This window comes from Myotis daubentonii, chromosome 1 (genome assembly GCF_963259705.1).
Source record: "Myotis daubentonii chromosome 1, mMyoDau2.1, whole genome shotgun sequence".
Lineage (NCBI taxonomy): Eukaryota > Metazoa > Chordata > Mammalia > Chiroptera > Vespertilionidae > Myotis > Myotis daubentonii.
Window position 1 is genome coordinate 129,064,332 of NC_081840.1, and position 20,729 is coordinate 129,085,060.

General features: G+C 41.9%; 1 pseudogene; it reads right to left on the reverse strand.

Moving 5' to 3' along the window:
- Nucleotides 1–8,104: 8,104 nt before the first annotated feature.
- On the reverse strand, nucleotides 8,105–9,600 carry LOC132213310 (5-azacytidine-induced protein 2-like; annotated as a pseudogene).
- Between the last annotated feature and the right edge of the window lie 11,129 nt (nucleotides 9,601–20,729).

Genomic DNA, 20,729 nt, shown 5'->3' on the forward strand with positions numbered 1-20,729 from the left:
TGGTAAAACTCCCCTGTGAAGCCGTCTGGTCCTGGGCTTTTGTTTGATGGAAGCTTTTTGATGACTGCTTCAATTTCTTCCATGGTTATTGGCCTGTTGAGATTTTTAGATTCTTCCTGATTGAGTTTTGGAATATTGTATTTTTCTAGGAATTTGTTCATTTCCTCCAGGTTGTCTAGTTTGTTGGAGTAGAGCTGTCCATAGTATTTTTTAACAATCATTTGTATTTCTGTGGGGTCTGTTGTTATTTCGCCTCTATCGTTTCTGATTTTGTTTATTTGGGTCCTCTCTCTCTGATTCTTGGTGAGTCTGGCTAGAGGTTTGTCAATCTTGTTTATCCTTTCAAAGAACCAGCTCTTGGTTTCATTGATTTTCTGTATTGTTGTTTTGGTCTCTATGTCATTTATTTCTGCTCTAAGCTTTATTATCTCCTTCCTTCTGCTCACTCTGGGGTTTTCTTGTTGCTCTCTTTCTAATTCTTTGAGTTGTAGAGTTAGATGATTTACTACCATTTTTTCTTGTTTTTTGAGATAGGCCTGTAGAGCTATAAACTTCCCTCTCAGGACTGCTTTCATTGCATCCCATAGGTTTTGGATTGTTGTGTTTTCATTGTCATTAGTTTCCAGGATGTTTTTAATTTCTTCTTTGATCTCATTGGTAACCCAATCAATATTTAATAGCATGCTATTCAGCTTCCAGGTGTTTGAGTATTTTGGGTTGTTTTTATTGTAGTTTATTTCTAATATTATGCCATCGTGGTCTGCGAAGACGCTTTTTATGATTTCAATCTTCTTGAATTTGGGGATACTTTGCTTGTGACCCAATATATGGTCTATTTTTGAAGATGTCCCATGAGCACCTGAGAAGAACGTATTCTCCCTGGCTTTGGGGTGAAGTGTTCTGAAGATGTCTATTAAGTCCATCTGATCTAGTGAGTCATTTAGGATTGCTGTATCTTTGCTGATTGTTTGTCTATAGGACTTATCCAGTGCTGTCAATGGTGAATTAAAGTCCCCTACTATGATTGTATTGTTGTCGATCTCTCCTTTGATATCTTCCAGGAGTTTTTTTATGAATTTGGGTGCTCCTACATTGGGTGCATATATGTTTACCAGGGTTATATCTTCTTGTTGTATTGATCCCTTTAGTATTATGAAGTGGCCTTCCTTATCTCTTGTTAAGGCCTTCACTTTGAGGTCTATTTTGTCTGATATAAGTATTGCTACCCCAGCTTTCTTTTCCTTTCCATTTGCGTGAAAGATATTTTTCCATCCTTTCACTTTCAGTCTGTGTGAGTCCCTTCTAATGAGGTGGGTTTCTTGTAGACAGCAGATGTATGGGTCATGTTTTTTTATCCATTCAGCCACTCGATGTCTTTTGGTTGGAGCATTTAGTCCATTTACGTTTAAAGTTATTATTGAAAGGTACTTGTTTGTAGCCATTTCTTTTTTTGTGTGGCTGTTTTCTTTCTGAGCTTTTTATTTCTTCTTTTTATACCAGTCCCTTTAGCATTCCTTGCATTGCTGGCTTGGTGGTGATAAACTCCCTTATCCTTTTTTTGTCTGTGAAGCTTCTTATTTCCCCTTCAAGTTTGAATGATAGCCTTGCTGGATAGAGTATTCTTGGATTCAGTCCTTTGCTTTGCATCACTTTGTAAATTTCAGTCCATTCTTTTCTGGCCTGATGTGTTTCTGTTGAGAAATCGTTAGACAATCTAATGGGAGATCCCTTGTATGTGACTTTCTGTCTCTCTCTTGCAGCCTGTAAGATTCTCTCTTTGTCCTGAACATTTGCCATGGTAATTATGATGTGTCTTGGTGTGGGTCTTTTCAGGTTCACCTTGTTTGGGACTCTCTGGGCTTGTGTGACTTTTTTCTTCCCCACCTCAGGGAAGTTTTCTGATATTATTTCTTCTATTAGGTTTTCTAATCCTTGTTCATCCTTCTGTTGTTCTGGTACTCCTATTATTCGTATGTTGTTTCGTTTCATGTTGTCCCAAAGCTCCCTTAGGCTCTCCTCCTGTCTTTTAATTTTTTTCTCCAATTGCAGTACATTTTGGGTGTGTTTTGCTTCCTTGTCTTCTAATTCACTAATTCGGTCCTCCGCTTCTCCTAGTCTACTGTTGATACTTTCAATGGAGTTTTTCATTGCAGCTATATTACTCTTCATTTCTTCTTGGGTCTTACTTAAGTTGTTGATTTTTTCATCTGTTTCTTCTAGCTTCTTCCATATGTTATCGATTTTTTCATGTTTCTTCTTGCTTCTTGCAGAGGTTGTCGATTTTTTCATCTGTTTCTTCCTGCTTCTTGTGGAGGTTGTTGATTTTTTCCTCCATCCGGTTTATGCACTCTAGGATCCTTATTCTGAATTCTTTTTCTGTCATATTGCATGCCTCTGTATTACTTAGCTGCTTTTCTGGAGAGTCCTCCTTCTCTTTCCTTTGGGGGTTTCTTTGTCTACCCATGTTTGATCTCACTGACATATCTAGACGTTGAGTCGTTCAGGGGTTGCTCCCTTGGTGGCAGTGACTCCTTGGTCTGTGGTTGCTCTTCGGGCGGTTGCGGTAGCAGCTGCTCTTCAGTTGGCAGCAGCTCCTCTGGAGGGTGCTGTTCACAGCTGTGGTGGCTCTTCTGGCTGGTGGGGCGAGGTTTCACTTACAGCTGCTGTTCCTCAGCAGAGGATGTGGTGTTCAGGAGGTTGCTGTTGCTTGGATCTGCTGCGTTGATTTAAAGGCACAAAATACAACACAACAAGGCACCACGTACCAGGCACTATACACAAATATATTCACGATATTAATAATCCCAAATGAAGGTGACCACCCGAATTAAGAGAATTAGGGGGTAAGGAAGAAGGGAGAGAAAAAGATAAAAGAGAAAAAAGAAAAGGAAAGTAGGGTCCAAAAAGAGGAGTGCAAAAATAAAATTGGGAAAAAGGAGGGTGGGAAATAAAAGCCAGAAAAGAAAAGAAAAGAAAAAAAAATAGAGCGAAAAGAGAGAATGAAGTGGAAGAGGGGAAGAGACTTTTTATATGAGGAGAATACTCCTATAGAACAGCCATTAATCCCAACAAATTCCAGCAACAGTTCCCTAGAGATGAATGCAAACTAGGAACAACCAATAATATAACGATGAAAATAGAATGGAGAACACTAATCCCAAAATAAAATAAAGAGAAAATAAAATGGCACTTTAAAAAATGGTAAAATGGTAGCAGTAATAATACTGGTTAAAAATAAGAAGGTAGTAATTAAAAGGGTAAAATCAGTTGATGGAAAAAGAAGAAAAAAAAAAGAAAAGAAAAAGAAAAAAAATTGGTTTCTTAGTTAAAAGGTGAAAATAGAAAAAAAAAAATTGCAGTAGTGAAGGTCCTTCGGTTCTTCTATTCTTCAGTGTGGCTCGCCTTAGACCTGCCAGGTATTCAGGAGAGTGTTGAGTTTCCCTGCGATATACTGTTCCTCTGTGTTGTAAACCACAGTCCTTATTGTAAAGCAGGCCGCATTTATTTCCCAGACTGCCTTATTTTGTGTTTTGCAGAGTCAGTTTGTGGGTCAGCCTCTGGGTGGCAGTGTTCTGGGGTTGGCCTCTGAGGCTATAGGGCCTCTCTGTCCAGTGGAAGTTCACTGCCCAGAGCTGACTGCGTAATAGTTAGTTACTGGTGCTGTGTTGTTGCTGGGATTGAAAATCCCTCTATAGGCCAGACCCTGTTAACTCCCAGGGACTGATAAGGTTATTTTAATCCTTGATCTCGTACAGGGTGGAATCTGGGTGTGGCTGTGCTCCTTGCCTGGGGGCTGGGGGAAGGAGTCTCACTCTCTGGAGAGAGTGGCTGCCCCAGTCTTGGGCTCAGGGGTGTCTCAGCACTCAATTCGCTGCCACCTCTCCCGGCTCCCGCTCTCTCCCCAGTCTCTCCCCAGATTCCACTCCTCAGCACACTCTCCCTCTCTTCAGCACAGGTGAGTGTCTGTATCCGAAATGTCCCATGAACAGGATTCAGTGAAAACAAACAAACAAACTCCTGCCACGGAAACGGGGAAGGCTTGGTTTCTGTAAGCTTCTTCTCTTACCGGGACTGCATGGTCAGGTCAGCTCTTCAGGCTGCCCCCTTTAGGCTCAGTCCTCCGTGATCACAGAACCCAGCTCTCAATTTCCCTGGCGGCGCCAGGAATCCCGAGGTTCTCCTTTCCCTCGTCAGGGGCTGTGCCTGTCCCAAGGGACCCGGCTGTCTGCCACGCGGTCTCCCTCCGACCCTCTGGGCTCAGAGGTCTCTGTTCATACTTATTTTTGATATATTTGTAATTTTCTTTTTCAATTACAGTTGACATTCAATATTACATTTGTTTCAGGTGTACAACATAGTGATTAGACATTTATATAACTTACAATGTGATCACCCCATAAGTCCGGCACCCCCTGGCACCATACATAATTATTACAATATATTTTTTAAATAAATCTTTATTGTTCAGATTATTACAGTAGTTCCTCTTTTTCCCCCATTAGCTCTCCTCCACCCAGTTCCCACCCCACTCTCTGCCCTTACCCACCACACTGTCCACATCCATAGGTGTACAATTTTTGTCCATTCTCTTCCCGCAAACCCCGCCTCCCCACCCCCCCGAGAATAGTCAGTCCACTCCCTTTCTATGCCCCTGATTCTATTATATTCACCAGTTTATTCTGTTCATCAGATTATTTATTCACTTGATTTTTAGATTCACTTGTTGATAGATGTGTATTTGTTGTGCATAATTTGTATCTTTACCTTTTTCTTCTTCTTCCTCTTCTTAAAGAATACCTTTCAGCATTTCATATAATACTGGTTTAGTGGTATGAACTCCTTTAGCTTTTTATTCTCTGTGAAGCTCTTTATCTGACCTTCAATTCTGAATGATAGTTTTGCTGGGTAAAGTAATCTTGGTTCTAGGTTCTTGCTATTCATCACTTTGAATATTTCTTGCCACTCCCTTCTGGCCTGCAAAGTTTCTGTTGAGAAATCAGCTGACGGTCATATGGGTACTCCCTTGTAGGTAACTGACTGTTTTTCTCTTGCTGCTTTTAGGATTCTCTCTTTGTCTTTTGCTCTTGGCATTTTAATTATGATGTGTCTTGGTGTGGTCCTCTTTGATTCCTTTTGTTTGGGGTTCTCTGTGCTTCCTGGAGTTGTAAGTCTATTTCTTTCACCAGGTAGGGGAAGTTTTCTGTCATTATTTCTTCAAATAGGTTTTCAATATCTTCCTCTCTCTCTTCTGGCCCCCCTATAATTCGGATGTTGGTATGCTTGAATTTGTCCCAGAGGCTCCTTACACTATCTTGATATTTTTGGATTCTTTTTTCTTTTTGTGACCTGTTTCTTTGTCTCTGTGTTTTGGCTGCTTCCCTGTGCTGATAGAGTGGCTTTCTGTGCTAGGTGTTCTATAGGGCCCAGTGGCTCAGCCTCTCCAGTTACCTGAGGTGGACACTCTTGGTGCACACCTTTGTGGGCTTTGTGCACAGTCTTGTTGTAGTTAAGCCTTGATTGTTGTAGGTATCACTGGGAGGAATTGACCTCTAGGCCAGTTGGCTGTGAGAATCAACAGTGTCTGCAGTGGGAGAATTTCTGTGCTGGAGACACCCTTCTGGGGCAAAACTTGCTTCAGTGGGGCTTTGGTGCTCACTGAGTCTGCACCCTGAGTGTGTCCCTTATGAATCTGAGAAGTTGTAATCTGGATGGTCCAAATCTGACCAATGGGTACACTGGCTCTTGGATCTCTAAGGAGGTGCTAATTTAGCCTCTGCCAGAGGCTACCCAGCAGGAGCTATGGAGAGATCTGCATATTCCTCTTCTTTGTTTGTGGTTTGGAGGTGCCCAGATGAGGCCCAGCTGTGAAGCAATGCAAGCTGCTGTGGAGCCTTGGGCCTTCTTTTGGAAGTTCTGAGTCTCTCTGACCCAGCTGCAGTTCATTAGGTAATTTTCAGATTGCAAAGGGCCAGGCCTTTCATATGCTAAAGCCTCTGCGCACAGCTTGGGTGGGGCGGGGTCTCAGGGGATCAACAGGGCAGAGCAAGCAGCTATGGCTGCTCCTCAGTCCTACCCTAAGAGGCCCCGCATCTCAGTGTCCTGAGGTAATCGCTGCAAGCACCTCTCCAAGAAAGCCGCCCTCGAGTTCCAACCGATGCCAGACAGTCCAGTTTCTCCCTGTATGAATCCGGGTCCCCAGAGACTCACCCAGAACTGGAGTTCAGAGCAGTCAGGAACTTGAGACTCCCTCCCAATTGAAAAAGACAACCGTGTCCTCAGTTGCCAGCCCTTTACGAGTGCGCCTCCTTACCTCTGCACTTTACTTCCACACCGCCTCTGAGTCTCAGTGTGCTTTTCTCTTTCCTTCTAGTTGTAGAATTTCCACTCAGCCAGCCTTCCTGTGGTTCTGGATGATGTCCATTTTTGTTGGACATCATCAAAATAATTTTGAAGTGGTTGTGCGAGGCAGCAATTTCTGGTGTTTACCTATGCCGCCATCTTGGTTTCTTCCAGTTTGTTCATGTTTACCTTCACTATGCTTTTTGTATGAAAGCAGAAATCTATGGAACTTTTCATGAAATATGACATATATATGCTTGATAAAAAATTAAAAAAACAAATCAGTGATTTTCATACCTTAAATATTTTTTTAGACTAGAACTTTTATTTTTAGAATTTGCGTGAAATGTTTTATATAATACAGACAAATCGAGCTGCCTAACTAAGGGGGGATGGAGACTCTGAAGCTCTGCAATCTTGCAGGTGTCCACAGGGGAAACAGATTCCTATGGGAGTTTGGGAACTACCAGTTCTGAGAAAAATCCGTCTAATGACAAATCCTTTGAATTGAATGTTGCTGATACATTGTTTTAATGTGTATACTTTTCCCACCTTTTTATATTGTTGAAAATGACACAATAGGAATAAAATGGCAGATGTGTTCTCCTTATTAATGTTGGAACTTCAAGCTCCTTCCACCGTCTAGACACAATCCTCACCTAGAAATAAGCATAAACATCACAGAAGTAAATATTTAGGAAAGGAGCTTTTGTGGGAACAGATAATAATGTTCCATGGGTAGTTTCTTAATTCAAGTTGTGTAAAAGTGTGATTCATATAATACCTATTTTATTAATGGTGACATAAAATTGATTAAATAAAGGCCTTGGTCTTTATCTAGTATCAACCTATTTATTTTACAAAGTCTGTCTAGTAATGTTGCCACATTATCCATTTAATAAAGCCTGTCTATCATGCTATTGTCATAAGTGTTAATAGATACAGCCTCCAAAAATACTGGGGAACATGTTAGTCATCAAATTTGTCTTCACACCTGAAATTTGGCATTGGGTATCACATGATAATGATCACCACAGTGTTTAATGCTCAGTATACTATTTTCAACCCTGTTTCAGGCATTGAGTGAAAAGATACCTTTTTTAAGAAGAAGTTTATTAAGAACACTTTAGATCAGGACCCTTTTAATATAATTGGAAGTATTCCCACACATTTCATTATTAAGTAGACTATAATTATAATCGTTTGTTTCCAAATTTAGCTCTAATTTTTAGAAAGAAAACAAGGTTATTACAATTATAGGATTATATATTGATTTTTGTTACTGTTGTTTATCCACACCTGAGGATACTTTTTCCATTGCTTTTCAGAGAGAGTGGCAGGGAGGGAGGAGAGGGAGAGAGAAAGAGAAACATCCATGAGAGATAGAAATATCTAATGGTTGCTTCCCTCATGCAACCCTACTGGGGGCGGGGAGCAAACCTGCGACCCTGGTACGTGACCCAGCCATATATTGATTTTTTTATTCCTCAAATCAAAGATTTTCTAAAACATTTGTTGTCCATATGAATAAAGAAATGTCTCAGTCGTAATACATACAGTAGCATAGTTTCAGTTATTTTTTGCCAGTAGAATTTTCATGTGACCTTATGACAGTACCACTTTTGTAATTTTAGATTGAAAAATTAATAGCATAGAACATATCTTAAGCTTTTAATTTTCTAAAAGTATAAGAATAGAAAGCTCATTTTTTTATTATTTTTTTCTTTTTGAAACAAGTTTATTAATTTGTTAGTAATATATATATATATGATTGTTAGACAGAATGTGAAGATGAAAGTTTGCTCTCTCCTACTGGCAAATCAACTACATAATACGTTACAGTATGTGCAAAGTGTACATTGAGGAACTTGGCAAAAGTTTAAGCAAATCCCGCTTTCAGTTTATTAAAGAATTTCCCAAGAGTGCCCTTGGGGGAGGTGCAGCAACCTCATGACCAAGTCACAGATCTCTTCAGAATTCATTCTTATAAAGGCAGTTTTGATTATGTTGATCCAAGTCATGCGGTGGTGGCAGGATGGGTAAAGGCAACGTTTCATTTTTAGTCTCCCCAAATGCTGTCTCACTTGATTTAGGAGGGCTTGGGGATTATCTTCCAGGGTATTTCTGCCATGTGAGTAATGCTCCTGAGAGTTTGTGCAGTCATGAGGAATGGGTCTCTCATTATCTGTGCATGATGGGGAACTGCTTTCTCTGATAAAACCTTTCCATCTCCTGGTAAAGGGGAAGCTGTGGTATGACAAAGAGTTTGCCATTTGGTGAGAGAGGGGGGTGTCTTTTGTTTGTTGCAGTGAAATTTGTCAAGTGCAGTTTTGTGCTGTCTTTGCCAAGGTCTTACGGGAATCCTACGGGGCACAGGCTTTCTTGATTGCAGTTGGGGTTTTCAGTTCAATCTGTACTTGAGTCACCAGATGCAAATTAGATATTTGTCCCTTCAGCTCCCAGTATACATTTTGGGTATCATCACTTAAAATGCTTAGTCTTTGGAGAGCTCTGCTCTGCAGATTGTCTTCCTGAGACGGATGTGTTTGTTTGGCTCTTTGAGGCTCTATTCTGAGAGAGTTACATTCTTTTTTCATCGGTTCTAGTTCTTGTTCCAAGCCATGGATCTTCAGGTCACAACTTAGCTTTTCCACCTCCCAGTTTGATGAAGGTGGATTTAAATTCCCTATCACCTGCACTGTTTCCATCTCTGTTCTTAGCCTGAGGACTTCTGCTTCTTTAGACTGCTGCTGTTCCTTCAATACTTTTAAACATTCAGGTTGTCTTTGTTCATTTTACCCAATTTTCTTTTTAAATTATCTCTATCAACGCAAACCTCTCAGCATGCATGATAAAACCTTATTTACTTGTTCTCGGCCCACAGAGCATGTTTTTTGATCTAATAGAGCGCCTGTAAGCTTTTCTTCCGAAAATCTTACTCTTTTCTTTAGGAAAGGGGTTTTTTTCTCTGAATCCTTAAAGCGTTTTTGATGTCTTCATCAAAAAACAGTGACAAGGGCAAAATGTGAAGCAACAGACTCATCTGAATATATTGAGACCGAAGTCACTTATCTCTCCTATGGGCTTTTTCATGATTTAGAATGACGACACAGACTTCCACCAGCATATCCATGACAGCCCGAGTCAGGCTGCCTCTGGATCCCCAGCGCTGGGAACAGGGTCTCCAGGGGTCACCACGGGCTCCATCCGGTTTCCTGGAAGACACCAGACACCGCCTCTTCCCAACAAAGGCCTCTGCTCCAGGTACACCGCGGAAGGGTCCCCATTGCTTTGGCCTGGGCTGTGCCAGGACCAACCACTGGGCTGGGGCCTGGGGATCAGGAAGGAGTGGCAAGAGGGGCAGGCGAAGCTGAAGCGCCACCAGGAGCAGACCCCTACCCAGCAACATGGCCGCGAGGCACAGAACCCTGTGTGGCCCCTCAGCGCCCCCATGGGCAGCCCTCTCCGTCCGCCCCCCAGCAGGGAAAGGCAACTCAGGGGCCTGTAGGCTAGCAGCACCTGGCCCAAAGGGGGCTGTAAAGATCATTTAAAAGAAAAATCAATTTAAGTAAAAAAAATAAAAAAACTCACAAAAACCTAAATTTTTATAAATAGCAGTGTTTCTTGGAATCGCAAAGTAATGCATTCAGTGTTAAATATGACTTGACTTGTTTAAACTTCTTTAAACCAATGGTATCAAATATTACTTTTCTGAAGTTATGGTTATTCAGTGGACCAATAGTGATTGTATTTTTATCAGATTTATCTAAATATCATTATATATGCATGCTCTCTATTATCTAAAATTAAAATGAGTCTGAATTAATTTTGTTTATGTGATTATTTTTCTATTTGTGCAATCCCTAATGCTCCAGCCTCTAAAAGTAGTATTTAAAGGACACATTTCATAAGCTATATATCATTCCTCTAATAATGTCTCTTATTTAACTTAAATACTAAAAATAATATTTGACCTATTTCAGATATGGCAGGAGTATGGAGAAACCCTAACTAGAGAACGAAAAGAAGGTATGTTGCCAAAATTTATTAGATATCATTGATTTTGTAAATAAACTGAGAATAGGAAATGGCATCTGTTTCTATGTTTGGATAACATATACTGCATTAAATATTTTTTCCATGTGAATGAAAAATGTGAAATATAAACAGTCATAAGGAAGAATATACTTATCCCACATGTAATCACCATGTTCTACAGCTCTTTAAAGACCTCAAAAGTCTACCCGTATGCATCTCTCTTCATTTCTGGCTATTCTCTTCCTTCCCTCTGCTGTGGACTGTTGGCCAGCACACTGAAACTATGGTCAGAAAACTGGCTTCATCACTTCTCGTGTTTTTACTAGTGATATAAGGCCAAGTAACCAGACTCATCTAGTAATACTGTCAAGCAGTTACAGTTCATATAACTGTCAACTGAGGGGCAATATTCAAAACTCCAGTCATTGACTTGGCATTCTTTTACCCTCATGAAAAACTCCAAATCCCTTTGTGTGGAGTAAAAACACTGAAATCCATTTAGTTGTTGCCAAATAATGCAGCCTTCTCTTTGCTACTCTGCCCCTTTGCTCTAGCAGCTAGCTAAACTAGACATTTTCAGTTCCACAAATGTTCTTCCTCATTTCTAGTTCTGGCATCTGCTTCATTTCTCTTTCTGGCATACTTTGTTTTTGGTCCATCAGGTATCAACTTACATATCACCTCCATCACAAAGCTGACAATATTGACACAAAACTGGGATGTCTCCTCTGTGTGCTCCAATAGGGCCCTGTGTTATATTGGTTGGTGGTTTCTGTGACTCTGAGTGGAAATTGCCTGCTCATTTGTTGTTTTTTCAGTTTACAGTAAACTAGAGGCCCGGTGCCTGAATTTGTGCAAAGGTAGGGTCCTTAGGCCTGGCTGGCAATCAGGGCCAATTGGGGCCTTCCAGCTCCAGGCCGAGGCCTTGCTTCATTCTGCGCCACCTCCTGGTGGTCAACACACGTCATAGCAGCGTTCGAACTTCTGGTCTCCTGGTCAAACTCCTGAAGGGACACTTTGCATATTAGCCATTTATATATATAGGTGATTATTCAGGGGTGGGCTGTGTCATCTTCATCTTGTAACTCCAGTGCTTGTCACACTACCTTAGTGCATGGTGTTGAATATGGGGAAAACCAGAAGCTCTGATACTTAGCCATGATACCAATTAATACAGTGTGCAACAACTGAATTAATAATTATGTTTCATAGTATTCTTGTGTTGTGTATTATACCCAGATATAGATGTCTTTATTGTTTTTAACACTTATACTTAGTTGTAGTTTAAAGAATACAATTCTTTTTCTTTCCAGGTGCTGCTAAATTTGAAGCTGAATCCTACAGAGTTTGTCCTGTAGGATCTGTAGGATCAGTCAGTCAAGTTCATGTCAAGATTTACTTTTGAAAGCACAAAAAGAGTATAAAGAGATTTTTGCTGAAACATTACATGATCTGAAACATAAACAGTAAAAAATTATTTACTGTACTGTTTACATAACATTTTGTTTTCCATTAGACACATGACATGAACTTTTTATTAAAGAAAAAATTTTTTGATCATATGTTTGATGAAAATTTATATAGTATTTTAAACTGGGGTATTTTGGGGGCATCTAAGTAAGTTTTAAGCAGATTTTGTAAGTGAAAGCCAGCACTATTGAATTATACATATTCAAATTGCCCAAATACCAACTGTTTAAACAACATCAAAGCAAACAACTTGTCATTCATATTTTAGTGATGCTAGTTGATAGATTTTTTTACATATTCCAATTTTATCACAATATTTGGTCCTAAAGATTTAGACAGAGATAATTTTGGTATCTGCTGCTATGGCTCCTATTTAGCTATATTAAAATTGTTATAGTGGCATTGGACTTATGCAATTTTAAACACAGATTTAAAAATTTTTCCTTGTGGGGGAAATAAAGTTTGCCTAAGGCTTTTCTACTTTTCCATTTATTGAATGAATTTTTAGAAAGAGTCTTAAAATTACAGATAGTTCCAAGTTTTAGTTCAAAGAACTCTGTTGCCCTGAACTATTGGAGAGTAAATTGTTACACTGTGCCACCATGCTTTAGTACATTCCACCTGTCTACCATAACACCTTCACAACCAGAAAATTCGCACTAATACATTCTATAGTTTCATCCTCACACCCTTTTCAAATTTTGCCACTTGTCTGTATAGCATGAAGACCCTGTTCAGATCCATAGGTTCCATTGAGCTGTAGTGTCTATTCTTTTCCTTCAGTCTAGAAAAGGTCCTTAGTCTTTCCTTGACTTTCATGACATTGAATCCTTTGAAGAGGAAGTTCAACTAATGTATGTCGAACGTCCTTCAATTTCAGATCATGGATTTTTCTGATGTTTCCTTATGATAATACTAGAGGCCCGGTGCATGAATTTGTGTACCAGTGGGATCCCTCAGACTGGCCTGCAGGATTGGGCTAAAACCAGCTCTCTGGGAGTTCCATTTTCAGTTTTTTAAGGAAACTCCATACTGTCTTCCATAGTGACCCTGTGATCCCACTTCTAGGAATATATCCCAAGAAACCAGAAACACCAATCAGAAAGGATATATGCACCCCTATGTTCATAGCAGCACAATTCACCATAGCTAAGATCTGGAAACAGCCTAAGTGCCCATCAGTAGATGAATGGATTAGAAAACTGTGGTACATCTACATGATGGAATACTATGCTGCTCTAAAAAGGAAGGAACTCTTACCATTTGCAACGTCATGGATGGAACTGGAGAGCATTATGCTAAGTGAAATAAGCCAGTCAATAAAGGAAAAATACCACATGATCTCACTCATTCATGGACAATAGAGACCATTATAAACTTTTGAACAATAATAGATACAGAGGCAGAGCTGCCTCAAACAGATTGTCAAACTGCAGCGGGAAGGCCGGGGAGGGTTGGGGGGCAGGAGGTAGGGGGGTAAGAGATCAACTAAAGGACTTGTATGCATGCATATAAGCATAACCAATGGACATAAGACACTGGGTGATAGGGGAGGCTAGGGGACTGTCTAGGGCGGGGGGATAAAATGGATACATATGTAATACCCTTTGTAATACTTTAAGCAATAAAAACAAACAAAAAAAACAAACAAAAAAAATAAAATAAATAAAATAAAACCAGCTCTCTGACATCCCCTGAGTGGTCCTGGATTGCGAGAGGGGATGCGGGAGGTTGGCCAGCAGGGGAGGGACCACAGAAGGGCTCCAGGACATGTCCAGCCCATCTTCATCAGCCAGACTCAAGCAGCAAGCTAATCTACTGGGTCGAGTGTCTTCCCCCTGGTGGTCAGTACATGTCATAGCAAGTGGTTGGCCTTACCATAGCATATTACACTTTGATTGGTTGAACAGATGACCAGACACTTAGCATTTTAGGCTTTTATTCTGTAGGATTTAGATCAGACATTTTTAGCAAGAGCATCACAGAAGTAGTCCTATACTCTTCTCATTGCATCCTGTGATGTGATCTACAGTTTTGATTTGTCATTCTTTGTGATGTTAATGTTGATCAGTGAAGGCAGTATCTACTGGGTTTCTCCACTATAATGTTTCTTTTTTCACTTCACAATTATTGCTTTATAGGGAAATTTTTAGAGTCAGTGTAAATATCTCTTCTTCATTAAACTTTTAATTTATTCATTTATCAATATGAATTCGTGGTTTATTTCATATAATGGGTTATAATTTGTTAAAATTATTTTTAGAATTTTTATTTTAGAAATATTTTGTATTAGAAGTTTCAGTCTTATAGAAAAGTTACAACAATAGCACAAAAAAATTCCTAAAACCATTCCCCAAATGTTAACATTTTACTACATTTACTTTATCCTTTCTCCCTTCTTGTCTATTAACTAAATAAATGTAAATGTAAGTCTGTTAGATATAATATATGAACCATTTGTAAGTTGCAGACATGATACCTCTTTACTTTTAAATACTTTAGTGTGCATTTCCTAAGAAAATAGAAATATCTTACATAATCGACACTAATAAAAGACAAATATGCTAATTAAAGCAAAAGAACCACAGCAGTCCAAAAGTGCATTTGGTATCTTATTAGTAGTGCTGTATTAAAATTTTAAAAACTATTATAGTTTAAAATAAATACTTATCTAATCTAATAAGAGAGAAACATGCAAATTGACCTCACCTCTGCTACGCCCATGCCACGCCCTCCAGCCAATCAGAGTGACTATATGCAAATTAACCTAACCAAGATTGTGGCTGGCAGCCACAGAGCTGGAGGAAGCAGGAGTCTTGATTGCCCCGGAGATGGAGGAAGCCTGCTCTGGCCGAATGTGGCCTCTGCAAAAGGCAACAAAGTTTCAATTATATAAGTTAAATAAATCCCAGATACCTGTTTCTAGCCAGCCTCCACTGGGAGTTTGGGTGGCTGGGGGCTGTGGCCAGCCTGCAAACAGCCATCAGCCCCTCACCCAGACTGGCCAGGCATCCCAGCAGGACCCCCCACCCTGAGGGGCTGTGACCAGCCTGAAAATGGCCCTCAGCCACTTACCCAGGCTGGCCAGGCACCCCAGTGGGGACCCCCACCCTGAAGGGGTTGTGGCCAGCCTGAAGACATCCATCAGCCCCTCACCCAGACTGGCCAGACACCACAGCAGGACCCCCCACCCTGAAGGGGTTGTGGCCAGTCTGAAAACAGCCATCAGCCCCTCACCCAGGCTGGCAAGGCACCCCAGTGGGACCCCCACCCTGATCCAGGACACCCTTCAGGGCAAACCAGCCGGCCTCCACCCATGCACCAGTCCTCTATCCTATATAATAAAAGGGTAATATGCAAATTGACCCTAACAGCAGAGTGACTGGGAATCACTGATAACTATGACACACACTGATCACCAGGGGGCAGACGCTCAATGCAGGAGCTTCCCCCTGGTCAGTGTGGTCAGTGTGCTTCCACAGAGAGAACTCTGCTCAGCCACAAGCCAGGCTGATGGCTGCCAGTACTGTGGTGGTGGTGGGAGCCTCTCCCGCCTCCTCAGCAGCGCTAAAGATGTCTGACTGCAGCTACGCCTGCTCCCTGCTGGCAAGGGGACATCCCCCAAGGACTCCTGGGCTGCCACAGGGATGTCTGATTGCCATCTTAGGCCCAATCCCCCAGGGAGCAGGCCTAAGCCAGCAGGTGGTCATCCCCCGAGGGGTCCCAGACTGCGAGAGGGCACCGGCCGGGCTGAGGGACCCTCCCGAGTGCACAAATTTTTGTGCACTGGGCCTCTAGTTGTAGTATAATGATCAAAATCAATGAATTAAAATTGGGTCAGTATTAATATTTAATCTTGGATCTTACCCAGATATTTTCTATTATCTCAATAATATCCTTTATAGTCCAAGTAAATTCAGGATGATGTGTTATGCCCAATGTCCTGTTTCCTTAGTCTTTTTTTAATCTGGGACAGTTCTGCAGACTTCCTTTGCTTTTCATGAATGACATTTACAGTTTGAAGAGTATAGGCCAGTTATTTGTAGACTTTCTGCTTAGGTCTGTCTGAAGTTTCTTCATGTAGCTTCATGTTATGCCATGTCGGCAGGAATGTCAGGAATGCTGACTTGTTCCCATGCAGCAAATTTGCAGGCACATGCTCGGCTCCATTGCTGCCAGTGTTGACTATCATCATGTGGTTACAAAGTGTCTGCCACATTAGTCCACAGTAAAGGTACTATTTACCTTTGTGTGTCACAAATACCTTGTGTGGAGGTACTCTGAGTGTCTGTGAATATTTTGTTACTCACCAAAATTTCACATACTAGATTTAGCATCCATTGATTATCCTTGCATAAATCTGTTATTATGTTGTTTGCCAAATGATATTCTTATTATTTCATTCCTTCTACATTGATAAATGCTTAACACCAAACAAACAAACAAGTGAGGGAAAAGAGAAAGCTTATTATTTTGGTGCTTAATTTCCCCTGATTTGGCCAGCGGTAGCATTTCAAGGTGAGTACATGTGTTTTGACCTGTCCTCATTATTGTTTGGGCACCTCCTTCCTCTCTGGACAACAAGATGTTCCAAGCTCATCCTGTAGTTTTCTTCCCCAGTCCTAGAATCAGCCATTTTTCATAAAAGCCCTGATTCCTTTCAGGGGCCAGCGATGTTTAGAAACCAATATCTGGGCACAAATGGTGATAGGTGTGCATATTGCTACTGGGGTAGTCATTGCTCATAGCCCTCAGTGAGCAGCAGGGAATCATGTGTGTACATATATACACATGCATACATGCATACATTAATCTCTAATTCTGTATCAAAACATATTGAAAAGCAAGACTTCTTACCAATACTTCCAGTCTAATCCAACAATGTTCATTCCAGTTGTTCCCTTTTAATTTTTAACTTCCTTTCTGACAGTAAGCTGTCTCCCATAATCAGTATCTTTGATTAATAGTTCAATCTTCTTGTTTGTAACCAGTCTCTGTTGTCCCTGCCCCTATGCACATGTCCTCTTTACCCCCACTTGGACTTTAACACCTCACATTGGGTTGTCTCCACTGTAGTCCCTTCCAATTGTAGGCCCTCTGCACCCCATCCTTTGCCAGACCGCTGTGACACCTCTTCTGCAGAAGATTTCTCCCATCGGGCTCTGAAAATCCAAGCAGGGTTGTCCTTTTGCCGCTGTATGGATGCCTCCTGAACTTGTTCAGGCTTTGATCTCTCATCCTATGTCATTTACCTTTCAAGGATGCTCTGACTTGAGCTCCAGCACTATGCAGGGGGCCCCTCCCAGACTTCCACCTTCCTCATTCTGTAGGGCACAGCTGTAGGGTTAAGCCTCAGACTGGCCTATTGGCAAAGCCACAAACAAGTCCCAGCTTAGAGGGCACAGTCCTCTTAGCATAACTAGGCTTGACCTTATGATGCTCCCTAGATCTTATCTGGGTAGCTAATGGGCTGAGGGAAGTGCAGCAAGCCCTGCCAAAACATGTGAAACTCACAAGAACATTGTACCTATGGTGACCACTACCTTTTTACCTCTGGCTATAAAATAAAGGCTCAGCTTGCCTCTGGATCTCTCCCTGTGGCCTCAGCTAGACACAGGAAGATCCACCTCTAGACCCAGCTTATTCTCTGTCTGTCATTTCTTCATCCTTCGCCACGCTCCCTCAGGATGAGCTGGCTGGGCACATGTGGCACTCAACGTGGGGCCTGAGTTAGGGGGAACTTCGGTTGTCAGGTGAAAGGATGCTCCAGTGAAGCAGAAAACAAGAAGGAAAGTAAGAAGTGAAGTTCATTGATATAACTAGGGGTAAAACATGGGAAATTCAGGATCTCAGGAAAAGAATTTATATGTATCCATGTTGAAGGCTATGCTCCAAGCACAGGGCTGTTCTGTGAGGTATCAACAGCTCTTCGATTTGTTGGATTTTGTAAGTAAAACCTGCCCCTGGTTTTCTGAGGAAAGAAAGGTAAATATAGAGGCATGGAAGAAGGTAGGAAAACAACTTAGAGATCATTATATAACTGAAGGTCCGGAGGAAATGTCTGCCTCTGCTTTCAGTCTGTGTTCCCTAATTAGGGACTGCCTAGAGCCCACTCCAGAAAGGGAGTGGATGAATGTGGCAGGGGAATCAAGACAGAAGGGGCAAGGCTACCAGAAGCTTCCGATTCCACCTTTACCATCGGTGCCTCTGCTGCCTCCTCCAGTCCCTGGGGCTACAGCTCCTGTGGGAGAGAGCCCCTCCGGACAATGCGCTTCCTCCAAATATGAATGAGGATTGGAGGAAGCAAGAGAACAGCGCCAGCAGGTTTGGGATGATGGGGGTCTCATGCAAACATTTGGGGAGCTTACTGTTGCTCATACACCTCTCCTTTTACCCCCTAAACAAGCAGAAACAAGAATGGTGCCTTTGTCTCTACTCCAGCAGACTCTGTATGAGGCCAGGCAGGCTGGAGAAGATATTTCAGGATTCAGTTTATATCGTGTATTTGAGCAGCCTGATCCTCAGAATCCAGGTCAGATGCTTTGTGGCCATCAGTCTATACCTTTTAAAACTTTGAAGGGGTTGAAGACTTCTTGTTCTATGTATGGACCAACCTCCCCCTTTGTGCTGGGGTTACTAGATATAGTATCTGAGGAAGCTATGGCTCCTAGTGACTAGAGTACTGTCCCGAAGGCTTGTCTCTCACCTGGAGATTACTTATTATGGAAAGCTAATTGGGCAGAGCTTAGTGCAGAGCAGGCTAAAAGAAACCAAGGTCATGGGGTACCCATTATAATTAATATGCTCATGGGCACCGGACCTCATGGGGCTTTGCAGGCTCAGTTAGTGTACCTCATGCAACCTTATCAGCAAATAAATATATGTACCACCAAAGCCTGGAGGCAACTACCAAAAAAAGGGGAAAAGTCTTTAGACCAGTGGTTCTCAACCTTCTTAATGCCGCGACCCTTTAATACAGTTCCTCATGTTGTGGTGACCCCCAACTTCATTGTTACAAACTGAACATAATTAAAGCATAGTGATTAATCACAAAAACGATATGTAATTATATATATATGTTTTCTGATGGTCTTAGGCGACCCCTGTGAAAGGGTCGTTTGACCCCTAAAGGGGTCACAACCCACAGGTTGAGAACTGCTGCTTTAGACATAAGCAAAATTAGGCAAGGCCCTGAGGAGCCATATCAGGATTTTGTGGCTCATTTGTTCAAGTCATAGGCAGGGTTGTGGCTGACCCTGAGGCTGGAATGATACTTGTGAAACAATTAGCTGTTAAAATGCAAATAGAGTATGTCAAGAGGCTTTACGTCCCTACAGGAAGAATGGTGCTGTACATGATTTCATCCGTGTTTGTGCTGACATTGGACCAGCCTACATTCAAGGAGCAGTATTAGCTGCCAGATTAAAGGAGATGTTGTTCACTGGTCAGCAGAAAAGGAGAGGGGGATGCTTTAACTGTTACAAACTAGGGCATTTTGCTAAAGACTATAATACTAGAAATAGAAGTCAAAGGACTACAGGGAGTGGAATCAAGCCATCCGGACTATGTCCAAGATGCAGGAGAGGACAGCATTGGGTAAATGAATGCCACTCTAACACTGATCCTGATGCTAATTTAATACCCCCTAGGCAGGGAAACTTCAGAGGCCAGCCCCTGCCGGCCCCACCAAACAGTAGGGGCCGTATCCTTAACCCCACTGCAGCCTTTCCAGCCAGCTCGGTCCCAAAACCAACTGTTTGAAACCTCTACTGTGCCACCCAGGAAGCACAGGATTGGACCTCAGTCCCACCTCCCGATATGTACTAACCCCAGAGATGGGGCCTCAGGCCATTGCCACGGGAGTGTATGGTCCCCTTCGCACAGGCATGATGGGACTAATTTTAGGGAGGAGTAGTTTAACATTGAAAGGGTTTCAAGTTCTGCCTGGGGTGATAGATCAGGACTATACTGGAGAAATTAAAGTAATGGCACAATTAATACTATAATTCAGATCTTACCAGAAACACAAATAGCACAAATTCTCCTTCTGCCCTACTATCCAGAAGGGCGGCCCTCAACTGGTCAGCCCCGTGGTACAGAGGGCTTTGGGTCCAGCGACGCGGTATACTGGGCAAGATTAGGTAAGCAGGGCCGGCCTGAGTTAGAACTAAGGATTAATGGGAAACCTTTTAAAGGGGTTACAGATACTGGAACTGATGTGTCAGTCATTGCTTTCAGACATTGGCCGCAGGACTGGGCTTTAAATCCCACGGCTTCTGAATTGCAAGGAGTAGAGCATGTTCTCAACCCTTGCAGCGTGCTCAACTCCTTCGATGGGAAGATCCAGATGGAAATACAGGCTATTTTCAACCTTATGTATTGCAACATTTGCCTGTTAACCTATGGGGCCGAGATATGCTAGAGCAGATGGGAGTTTTAATAACAAGTCCCAGTTCCCTTGTGATGTCTCAAATGCTTACTCGAGGATTTCACCCCCTAAGAGGACTAGGAAAGAATCAGCAAGGGAGGCATTTATCTATCCCAATGTCCACTCAAAAGGGGAGGCATGGATTAGGTTACCAGAATTTTCAACAGGGGCCTTGATTGTCTCTCCGACCCAGCGTACAGCAGCTAAAATTACCTGGCTTGCAGATACCCCCATCTGGGTTGATCAATGGCCCCTATTAGGAGAGAAGTTAACAGCTGGCACAAGAATTGGTTTGAGTACAGCTTGAGGTAGGGCATATTGAACCCACTCATAGTCCATGGAACACGCCCATATTTGTAATAAAGAAAAAGTCTGGTAAATGGAGACTACTGCATGACCTAAGGGCAATTAATAAAACCATGGAGATTATGGGGCCCCTTCAGTCAGGGTTACC